Genomic DNA, 12,031 nt, shown 5'->3' with positions numbered 1-12,031 from the left:
CTACAACAGAACACAGCAACTTATCAGTTAGTAAAAGATGTACTTCATAATAATTTAGATTTTAAATTGCAAACAGTGAAGCGGTTAAGCTGTAAAAACCCTCCACCCTATCCTGTCTGGATGCATAACTTGACATTTCCTGCCCAATCTCCAGAAATACTGGCAGTTCCCTTCAAGTCAAATGCAGTCCTGCTGGTTTTGAAGTTGGGGTCAAAGTCTCAAACTTGGTTACTCAATGTTTGCTACTGTTCAAAACTATGCTCACTAACTAAACTGGCAACAAGGTCTGATTCATGACATCACTAAAGCAAAAAAGTGGCTTAATAAAGTAAACACAAACCAATTTTGAGATTATTTAAATATACAAGCCTTTTATAATGCTGTGATATTAAAGACAGGATAAAAAAGAAATTGGCTGACCTTATCACCAGTCTCGCTCAGGAAAGGCAGAGAAGCAAGATGCTCTAGTTTTAAATGTATTCTAAAGCACTTCTTCCACCCAATCACCACCACAGCACTGTTAAGACTCCCAATTACAGTGCATCTGTTACAACGTGGTTAAACTGTTTGACCTTCTAACAGAGAGACCTGACCATATTTTGAAGTTATCCCAGCAAAATTCTGCTCTGACCAGGTCTGTTATTTTTAATAGGCAAAGTTAACATCTGTTTAGCACAATCAACTTGTTACCAGACCCTTCAGGACTGCTGCATTTTAAGCTACAGCTGAAGGTCAAAGTATGCATTAGTGATTTAAGCAGGAGATGCAATGATGTGGAAAGCCTATGTCCTAATAACAGTATTTTAACAATAGAACTTCAGTGTCAATGCTAACTTTATAACCCTAAAGCAGCAGCTACCCTCTCTTCCATGTAGAGCAAAATCCTAATGATTCAAAATTTTTTACTTGCATATCGTGACTTTTTACTATTCAGCCTCAGTATACACTTGGCATTTCAGCCTCCAGTGATTCCATTTTCTAACAGATTAACAATTAACCACAAAAAACTCCCCAGGTTTCAAATCTATTTGTCCTGTCATTATCAGGATTGCAGTAGAGCACTTTTGCTTATTAAGAGCACATTACTGAGTGTTATAACTGAAATAGCTGCAATAGCCATAAAAGCAAATGAATGTGTGAGGTAAATTATTCTCCACTTTATAAAGCTAAGCTTTCCTGCATTCATTAGGGACCAACTTCACCTGGCTGATGCTGGAGCTTACACAAAACTTAATACCCTCTACTTCTTATGTGTTCATGGGCAACAAGGCTCTTCTAAGCTATCTTTCCATGAACCTGGCTCTTATGAAATCTTTGCTTAAATGCAACATACAAAGCAATCTTTAACTGCATGTGAATATTATGCAGGCCAACCATTTAATACATATGCCAGTGGATTCATAATTATATGTACTTTACACCAAAGAATTGGTAGATTCTAAGCAAGGCAAGTATTCCTAAGCATAAGTACTCCCTCCAAGGCACAGAGCAGACCCCTACTGTAAAGGTGGTTCTGCCTTATCCCAAAGGCTGCAAGAAGCCTGCAAGACCCTTTCTTCCCTTCCATTTCTGGTTGTTCATTCTTCTGTTACTTCTGTATGGTAGCAAAGCACTGTTCCCTCAGCAGGGATGAGGACGGGTATCTAGAGCTGAGGGAAAGTAAAATTATGGAAAGGAAAAAAACCCCACATACATGCACATCAGAAGTGGTAGAGGAAAGGAAAGATGCCCAGAGGATATAGGTAACAAGAAATTACTTGAAGAAGGGAAATAATTAAAAGTAGTAAGGTGTATCATACAAATTGGTCAAAAATATTTAAGAGGTGACTACTGAAGAGGTTCCATTGCTTCCTTCCACTGCTAACATCAGCTTTGTCATTCATCTAACCTTTTGGTGGTCTAATGTATCCCCCATAAAAATCTCCCTACTTTCCTCCTCTCCAATTATCCTTCTGTTGAATTTGCAACTTGAGGCAGTCCCAAAAACTTCAAAAAATCTAAGAGCACCACAGCTGACAATGACGTGCTGGAAGCCTGGAGAAGTTACAGGGAAAGAATACTAATATCCCCCTCTTTTGGGGTTGCATCAGCCATCTCATCTAACCCCATCCTTACACATGCTCTACACAAATTATAACTGAAATAGCTTAACTAACAGAGCACTAATTGGTTCATAAACATAAGGCCAAGAAGTACGCAAAAAGGTGATAATTAGATGAGCAATAAGGAAGGAAAGAAAAAAGGCAGCATGCATAAAGTGTGGTTGAAGATGGAAGTATAGACTATTCTTGTATCCTGTCTTTTCCAATCCAAACCCATATCCTTCCTGTCTTTTCTATTTTAGATAAAGCTAAAAATGCTTTGCATTTTCTTGAGAAAAAGTAAAGAATTCCACATTCAGAGAGCTAGCTTTTATGTTTTACAATCTTGCAGTATCAGTTTGAACTAATAAGAACAAGCCTGACACCTTTCCAGACCCAGATGGTTCAGTCAGCTGACAAAGACTGACAGATGGCCTGGCTGGCTCATGTTACCCTTCTCTCAGGATCAGAGGCTTTCTGAAGTTCTCCAGCAGACACGTGTGAACAGCTTTCATAAGCATGAGACCTGCATAAACAGCTCAGTGTGTCTATTCTCTGTATGTACCAGCTTTCAGAACATTTGCCCTTCCTTCCTTCTTCCACACTTACCAGGCTATACCCATTACTGTATAGTAAAAACTACTTCTCAAGTGCTTAACCTGTCTTTTCCCCAGTGCACAAGAAACTACTGTTAAGTGGGAGGTTCCATAAAAAACTTACATACAAAGATACCAGTTTAGATAAGTATCTCCCTTTATAGCTCTATACATGTCTGTCTAGAGCTACTTACTAGTAGATAAACTTTGGAACAAAGGTATTCTTGTGTGGTGTACAGTACAGTACCAGCGCAACAAGGAGACTCACTAAGCAATTACATACTTATCCTGTTCATGCTATATTATTTCCTCCTATTGGAAATCAGCATGTAAGTAAGGAAACATGCACACTGGTTTCCTCCTGAGCTATAGTTAGGATGTAGACAGAACAAGTATGTTCCAGATTTCATCATTTAGATGTAGCTATGGACATCCAGGGGTGTCAATCTTTTGTTTTGGCAACTCAGCATGTTGCAATATTGAAATCAAAGGTGACAAAAGAGTTTCCAAGAACAGTTTTGTCCTGTCTTTTCCAACATGGTTTTGTTCAGATGGTGGAAGTCTGAGGGAACTTAATAATTTTGTTTAGCAAAAGTGAAGCTAAGGAAAAATATAAAATTTTTCTACAATTTTAAAGAAAGGTGAAGGCAAACCTGACATTTTTACCTTTACAGGTAAAAATGGCTGTAGTCTCTTAGAGAATAAATATGTGAGAGGGAAAAAAGGAAGCAAAAACCAAAAATGTTTTGAAGACCAAGTTTTGTTTTTATCAATAATCATCTCTAATATTTCATTTATGTAACTCTTTAAAAACAAAGTGCCTTGAAATTACACATAGGTACACTGGCTAGAAACATGTGGCTAAGAAAGATTTCTGCTTTTGATTAATTTTATAGGTTTTTTTTTAATGGAACTTCTATAGTTCCATAACCACCAGGATTAATCATCATCTACCAGATCTTCTGTATGAAGCGCTCTTTACTTTGCCCTTCTTCAGAAGGGTGGTACACATTTAAAGATTTATTTCATGCCATAAAGAACTGCCTAACACATCTTTTCCTAATCATGGTCACATGAGTGATTTTGTCATGTTTGATTTATAAGTCAAGGTATAAGTCATCCTTATGGAAACAGTAATTCTTGCTCACAGGAAACAGACAGAAGACATACCCTCTAAACTGTTTGGTGGTAGTAAGCAAGGCAAAACTTCCTCTTACTTGTCTTAAAGCAGCAAGTTCTCTTTGAGCTGTAGCTCAGAAACCAACATCTATGACCTTCCAAGCTGTAGTTCTTGCTCTCTCCTCGTTCTTTTATGTCTCAGGAAGCAGTTTTCTATTACTTAAACTTAATAGTTCCTACATTTTGTGGGTACCAGAACAAGTTTAAAAAATTGAATGCCATTCTTAAGTCAGACATGTTTGAGAGTGGGCAATGCTCAGGGGCCAAGACTGCAAGTTAAAGGATCACAATAAGCACAGTTGCTGGGATTTTCCAAACCTCCACTTCCTTTCCTAAGTACCATATGATTATCAACAATGGAAGTCTAACTCCTCCTGATGCATAATACTGCGAAACTGAACATTGTGCAACAGACATTTATAACATATTTAATCAATTACTCCTCTTACGTAAACTGAGTACAATCACTTTGCAGTTTATACAAGCCTTATGGAATCAGTAAGTGAATTCAGTGTTGGAGGAGAACACGGAGGAGTTGAGGAAGAACACGTCCTGTGTTGAAATTGTGCTAGACTAATCTGATAGCCATCACCTTTATCCATCAATGAATATTAAACTCACACGTAAAGTTTGAAAAGGCTGTTAATGTTCTTTTCCAAATAATTTTAAACATAAGGAGTATTAACTTTATCCACAATGTCATCAGTTGATCTCTACATCAGAATTGCCAGTGCTACAATTCATATAATACATTGGCTTTAGTGTCAGAGTGGGCTTTTGGAAGTTCCTGCATATCCCATCCCAAGCCAATTTTTTACATGCTCAATCCATTTAGTCATCCCTTCAGCTATGCAAGTCTAGAAATCAGTACAGACACAGTTCAAATCACTGGAGTCAATCAGCTTCAAAACCTATGCAAGCCAAAAGAGGAGGGAGAGCATTTTTAACCCAAAATAATCACTCTGTAGTTGTTTACCATACAATTCCACATCCAATTACTTAAATGCTGAGAAGTCAGCAATTTGTGGCACCAGAAGGAACTGCGCATTTCCTTCAGGAAAGGAAATTGCAGTAAGCCAAAAGTACTGCCAAAGACCATGTATCTTACAACTTGCCACTTTGATCTTTTAAGAGGTGATTCCAGCATTACAGTTACGCCTATAGCTTTTCTGGGTTTATAGTGCATCCTACAGTCATATTGTACAAGATCACATACAAAACCTCAGGTGATGCCTGAATCACTGAATTTGACTGGGAGAGAGCTGCTATGAAAGAAATTAACTCCGTAAGAGCCAGATCTCACATGTGCTACAACAAGGTCCCTTTCCCCTTCCTACTCTCTCCTGCATTCTTCTCCAGCTTTCCTGTGCACTGTGGCTATATGGTGAATGGGAAACAAAATCCAGGAGAGTAGAGAAGGCTACAGAAAAACAACAGCAGGCAGAGATATATTTTAACAGGCCATGATCTCACCACAGTTTACCTTTTGGTTGAGAATACTCTTTCCAGCAGACTTGGTCCGTCAAAATGAAAAATATTTTGCAGATAAAGTTAAAGACTCATCTTTATTTAATTGACTAAGCTGTAAGAAACAAGATCACTTCTGTAGCTTTCAAATTGTAGACAGGAAACAAACACTAAAGATCTTAGAATATCCTACACTACCACTTTAAAGAACAGAATGTTTGTTTAGTCACACTGACTTGGTTCCAGCTCTTTTTTTATTTTTGAGCATACTAACAGATATGGGTGGTCAACAAGAGGTGCAAAGTTAAATACAGTAAATGGATTGAAGATCCAAGTATGGTTAAAAGACATTGGATATCAGAAACAAGTAAGTATAGACCTTTTTTCTTATGAAAGCCAGGAGAAACATGATACAGCAGAACCATTCTCGGAATAAATATTAGAGGCAACATATAAAGAAAGGTGAGAAAGAACAATCTGAAAGTGTTGTTTCACAATTCTGAACATTTTTATAAGACTTTGAATACCAAATCTGTACTTTCTCATATTAACTGCTACAAAACTTCAACACTACAGTAAAGACAGTTGGTACTTAGAGCACCTCAGTTCAACAATTAAACTTTTCATGTAGACAGTAGGTATGAAAGAACTTGTTACAACAGCCTCAATGATTTACCAATGAGAAAAACATGCAGACATCCTGCAACAGCAAGCCACCAATACAGATGTGCCAATGCAAGTACAGCTGAATTACCCACCTAAGAGTGCCATTTTCTCCTTTGTCCAGACTGGTGAATCGACTGTACAAGCGGGTGATTTGACTGTGGGAGACTGAAAAAAAAGGAAAGAAGATGACAAATTAGCATGTCAATGATTCCTCATAGGAGCAGACCTCATTACACTGCACTACACTGCTGCCAGAAGCTGTTCAAAAAAGAGATCACACAGAACCAGTTACATTGAAAGCACACGACAATAAGCATTTAGGGACTTTGTGAGCTATAAATCACAGCTTAATATTCAAGAATCTACAAATTAGCTCATTCTGCAAAAATATGTCTAACTTCGTCTTCTACCCATTTCTATTTTTGATCTTTAACAATTTTTTGTTATCTGACTCAGTATATGTCAATTAAAAAGAAAAAAATATTTGATTCACAGTTCCACTTTATTTCCTTTAATTCCTTTATGGCTAGAAATAATCTGGACACAGCCTACACTGATGACCTCTGTATCACTCATGACACTGAAGACCCCTGCTATAGTATCTTTGCTTCTCTTTTGCTTATCTCTATTCCCATTGTCTTTTTTCCACCTAAAAATGGAAAGTGAACTCAGTTTCTCTGCATCTGGAAAGTGGTCAGAGAGGCTTTAATTTTTACTTTACTATTCTTCCTTTACAGGACTGCTGAAATCTAAACATGGGAGTCATAGAATAAGAGAATAACCTGAGTTGGAAGGGACCCAGAATGATCATCTGAGTCCAGCTCCTGGCCCTGCACAGCACCATCCCCAAGAACCACACCATGTGTCTGAAAGCATTGGCCAAACACTTCATGAACTGTGTCAGGCTGGTGCCATGACCACTTCCCTGGGGAGCCTGTTCCAGTGCCCAACCACCCTCTGGGTGAAGAGCCTTGTCCTAATATCCAACCGAAACCTCCCACCACAGCTTTTTGCTCTTCCCTCAGGTCCTATCACTGGTCACCAGAGAGCAGAGATGAGGAAGGCTTTGTTTCAGAACCTGGAGCCAAAGATAGATTTATTATTAAATTTAATAGTATTGTTTAGATCCTGCATTAGACCAGCAATACTTTGGTGCCCAGCCCTCTGTTGTGTTAAGATCTCTCTCTGCCTTCGAGGGAGTCAACAGCTCCTCCCAATTTAGTGCCACTGGCAAACTTACTTAGTATGCCTTAGAGTCCTATGTCCAAGTTGTTTAGAAAGATGCTAAGGAGTACTGGTCCCTGAAATGGAGCCCTGCACAACCCCATTAGTGACTGGTCACTAGCCTGATGGTACCCCATTCACTGTAACCCTTTGCACCCAACCCAGGAGCCAATTGCTCATGAAATAAATTACCAGGTTTCTAGAACATTGAATTAAAAATTTAAAAGCCTATTTCTAAAGAAATTTGAGAAGGAGTTGGGATACAAAGCAAGCAAGTTATTGCAGACTTTTAAAATCTGCAATTTGAAACACAAATTACAAAGGCAGTATTAAGTTCAGCATAACTGTGTCAACATTACCAAGATACTAGACAACCCAAGATATTAGACAACTAGATCTTTAGTCTGTGATGTGAGTGGGATGTACCTATACAGAACAGCAATTCCTTTAACACTGAAAGAACACTTGTCCTGGTTTCAGCTGGGACAGAGTTAGTTTTCTTCTTAGTAACGGGTACAGTGCTGTGGTTTTTGGATTTCATAAGAGAATAACAATGACAACACACTGTTGTTTTGGCTGTTGCTAAGTAGTGCCTACCCTAAGCCAAGGGCTTCTCAGCTTCCCAGGCTCTGCCAATGAGGAGGTGCACAAAAAGCTGAGGGGGAGTACAGCCAGAACAGCTGACCCGAACTGGCCAAAGAGATCTTCTGTACCACAGCACATCATGTCCGGTGCACACTGAGGGAATTGGCCGGGAGGGGCCAATTGCTGCTTGGGGACAGGCTGCACGTTGGTCAACAGAGGGTGAGCAGTTGTACTGTGCTTCACTTGTCTTTCTTGGCTTTCATGTCTCTTTCTATCCCCTTTTCATTACAATTAGCATTATCATTGTTATCATTAACATTTTTGTAATTATTGTATTTTACTTTATTTCAACTCTTAAACTGTTCTTATCTCAAACCATGCATTTTACCTCCCCTCTGCCCCAGCTTCTCTTCTCCCACCTTGACAGGGAGTGAGCAAGCATCTGCGTGGTACTTAGTTTTCAGCTGAGGTTAAACCACAACAAGGCCCTACAGGAGATCTTGACTTCTCAGTCTCTTCTGATGAAGTTAATAAACACACGAAATAAGACTGAACTGAATGTTAATGATTACTCAGTAAAGGTATGATTGTCTACAATGCTAAACTAGGACTTAATGTCCTTTTCAGATTTAGGTTTTTTAAAAAGCCATCACCAGGACATGCACAATGCTTTTCTTACTTACTAAAACTTACTTGGGAAGAGGTTGCACAGAAATTGTTTGATCTGTGACAAACGAGGCAAATTTCTTTTTTAAGGTCTGTTCTTTCTTTCTTGAGGCTATTTGTTTAGGTTCCCTCCTTCAGCATGACCTGCCAGCAACTGGGTTTTCCCCCCCCTCCCCCCACCTTCTTGTCTCCTCGGCAACTTTCATTCTTTGCATAGGATTGGGCAAATTGCTCAATTCACCTAAGGCAACTTCTCTACAATCAGACTGGGCAGCTTGCTCCCTTTCAAGTTAAGCAACACACACATAGAAAACAAGTACCGGTACTCTAAAGACTTCAAACTTCTGCATTTCTGATTTAGTGTTTTAGATACCATAACAACAACTGATGGTGAAAAAAAGAAGGCGGGAGTTAGATCTCCTATTAGAAGCCCCATACTCCCACTCCTCCCTGTAAACAAAGAAGGTGATGAGAATTCTGCTTAGCTACCATTCCCAAACTAATGTCAGCATCTCCATTTTTGGAACAGCTAGTATGTGAGAAATAGTACGTAGCTGTTCACAGGAGAAGTGGTATTTTCATTAACGTCATACTAAGCAAAAAGCATATCATAGCTCTGTGAGAAAGGAGGATGATTCAGGTCTACCACGGTGTTGTGTCATAATTTCTTTTTGGCTCTCATCCCTCACAAAAGCTGTGTCACTGGACATTTTTCAGTGCATTTGCATGCAAACATAAAGATTCTCCTGCATACCATAGAAGAATTAAGACCTACAATTTATGAGTTTATGAATTTATGCTTCTTGAAAATCCAAGGTTAAGGCTTAAAGCTAGCTGAAACACCGTTTTATCAATAATAAAATACCGCTAGCCCAATAAGATCCTTCTAAAAATTTAGGGTCAAGACCTCTAAATTAGGAGTTGCTCCCTCTATTTTACTTATGTTAAATCATTGTAAAGTTTTTAGCAATTAGACACTCTTGTCTACAACAGTAGCATAAACTCATATAAATATATTTATATACTTAGTAAAATATATAAATATCCATCAGAAAAATATATTATCTGCTACCATGCAAGCATTTTTTTCTCCTAAATTTAGGTATGAGCATTAGTTTATTATTAATCCTTAGGTACAGTGCTTCAAAGCATGGAAACAAAGGGTGTGAACCAAATAGTTTGAATACTGTTACATTCCAACAGCTTTCCAAAAGCTTGCAACAGAATGCGGACAAGCAACGTCTTGGGCCTCCCATTTTTTTTTACAGTTGTTACTGAAATATCAAAGCAATTAGGATGACTTCAAGGTGTTTTCATGCTCAAATTTCAAAATATTTATATGCAAAGCAAACAATTTCCATACAACATCATGTGAGATTTAGGTCTGTTAACTTCAGGCTTCGCACCTGCTACTGAGAACCTGACGCCTTACCTTTGCAGATGTCTCTGAACTTATGCTACAAAGTGCTTTTCACTACAGCAAAAAAAAATCTAGAATTTTAATCCAAGCAAATTTCATTCAAGAGATAGTCATTGCATAGCTTTTGAAAGACTATGCTTCAAGTCCCCTAAAACACATGTTCTTCACCAGCTCTGCTAAAGAACATTAACATACAGTTTCTTACTCATGTCAGAATCATTAGCTATTCAGTTTTGTGCTACATGAAATTGAGCAGAAGTTATATAATTCCACAGTTGAACTCAATAGAATTGGTTAAGTATTCTACTCAGTGCTTCACACCTACCCCAGATGAACTGTAGAAAACATGTTTCACAGTAAAGAGGCCAAAAAAGAATCCCTGGGAGCACTTTATCAGACCACCAGTTCAAGACGGACTTGTAATGCTGCTGCCAGATTTTTTCACGTCTACGAAGTCTCTTTCTCAAACTCTTCAGTAGCTGAAGTACCATCAGCCTCAAGTTTCCAACAGAACACAGCAGTCTATTCAGTAACACTACCTTAGCATTCGGCCTGTGAACTTTGATCCAGATAACCAGTGTTGGGGCTTTTTCCCACCTTGTATAAGTGTTTTCACCTATATGAAGTGTATAACACTGCTAACAGCTTGGTGGAATTTTGCATCTGGCTAGAAAAGTATAAAAAGCAGAGAAAAATCATGTTCCTAAACAGCAGTTACAGACTGGGGACAAGAAGAAAATAATTGATAAATCAATGAGACACACTGCGATGACTTACAAGCAAGCATGAGTCAGAGATTAGCAATGGCTGATTAACAAAATGGTATTACTTATAAAATTGACTAGATAAAAACATGGGGAAAATTAACAAAACTGAGGTCACAAAGCTAAAACCCACTGATCATAACTTTGATCACACTCTGATCATACAAGAAAAGAATTTAGAGGCTAACTAGAGTCAGGGGGTTTTATTGCTTAGGATGCCTATATAGGCATCTTAATGGTATTTATTTAACAATCATGTAAGTAAAATTTTAGGAATAAAACACCACAGACAATAAATCAAGTAGCAGCATGAGGAAAAATGTAAAACCTTTTGGAAAAATATTCCAGATTTGGGGTTTGGCTTTTGAAGCATCTAAGTGAGAGGAGGCTACCTTTAGTCCATGATCTTTAAAGATTAAAAGAAAAAAGCCACAGTAGGTTATTGCTGGATAAGCAGACTTTGACATTCCTAGGTTTGTTTATCACAGCCTTCCTGTAGAAGGTTTTCATGACAGACGGAAAAAGGATCATGGAAACTATGTTAGCTCACTCAGACTGCCACTACACTAGCACCAGCGATGTCTTAATATTGTTCTTTTCTGTAGCCACTCATTTTCCTGACACAAATAAACTAACATCTAAGAAGAATATATAACACCATTTATATTGGAAAGAAAACTGAGGAAAGCATATTCAAGTAGCAAGAACAGATAAGAAGGCATATGCAGAAGAAAAATGTTAGCTGGGCACAGCATGTTTACCTGAGAAGTTTCCTGGGGAAACAAACAGCAAAGTGCTACATATGGTGTCATCATGACCTCTGCTCCCAAACTAGTTAGGAGGGCATCCTCCATTTACTATCATTTACTACTTGCTAGAACTCTCAGGCAACTATTCTATCACACAAATTAACAACACTGGAGTTTCACCCTCTCTAAGGTATTTTATGTTTATGGAGAACAAATCGATCAAATACTGTAGGCTAAATTATCTCAATACTAGAGTCCAGGTTGAATAATGCTCTCCCAATTGCTGACTAGTACAGAAATTTTCACTTCTTTTTAGTTAACCACACCTGTCTCTCACAAGTTACTTCACTTCCTTTATGGTTTAAATGCCACACAACATTCATTCTGAATACCCTTACAGCAACTTTAGCACTAGCCCATGAAACAAATAACACCTGGGGGAAAAAATTACTATCCAACAACAGTTTCTCTGGGCTAAAAACCTGAGAGAAACTCCAGCACCAGACATCGAGACAGACAACTCTTCAAAACCCAAGGAGCTACCTCTGACCGAATAAAATACTGCACGCACCAAGAGCACTGCTTCCCTTCCCTTCCACTGGGATCTCGCTGCTGCTACCGGCAGCGGCGCTTC

General features: G+C 38.5%; 1 protein-coding gene across 1 annotated transcript in view; it reads right to left on the bottom strand.

Annotated features, from left to right (window-relative positions):
- CHP1 (calcineurin like EF-hand protein 1) overlaps positions 1 to 12,025 on the bottom strand; it is a 19,921-nt gene extending 7,896 nt beyond the window's left edge. Inside the window, exons 1-2 of the mRNA XM_017741862.1 lie at positions 11,969 to 12,025; positions 6,082 to 6,154 (exon numbers count right to left, since the gene is read on the bottom strand). The gene's annotated coding sequence lies outside the window, so the exon portion shown is untranslated. The remainder of the gene's footprint in view (positions 1 to 6,081; positions 6,155 to 11,968) is intronic.
- Positions 12,026 to 12,031: the final 6 nt, after the last annotated feature.

The sequence above is a fragment of the Corvus brachyrhynchos genome, unplaced genomic scaffold (assembly GCF_000691975.1).
Source record: "Corvus brachyrhynchos isolate BGI_N302 unplaced genomic scaffold, ASM69197v1 scaffold115, whole genome shotgun sequence".
Classification (NCBI taxonomy): Eukaryota; Metazoa; Chordata; class Aves; order Passeriformes; family Corvidae; genus Corvus; species Corvus brachyrhynchos.
Note: the sequence above shows the minus strand (reverse complement) of the source record. Positions and strands in the feature narration are given on the sequence as shown.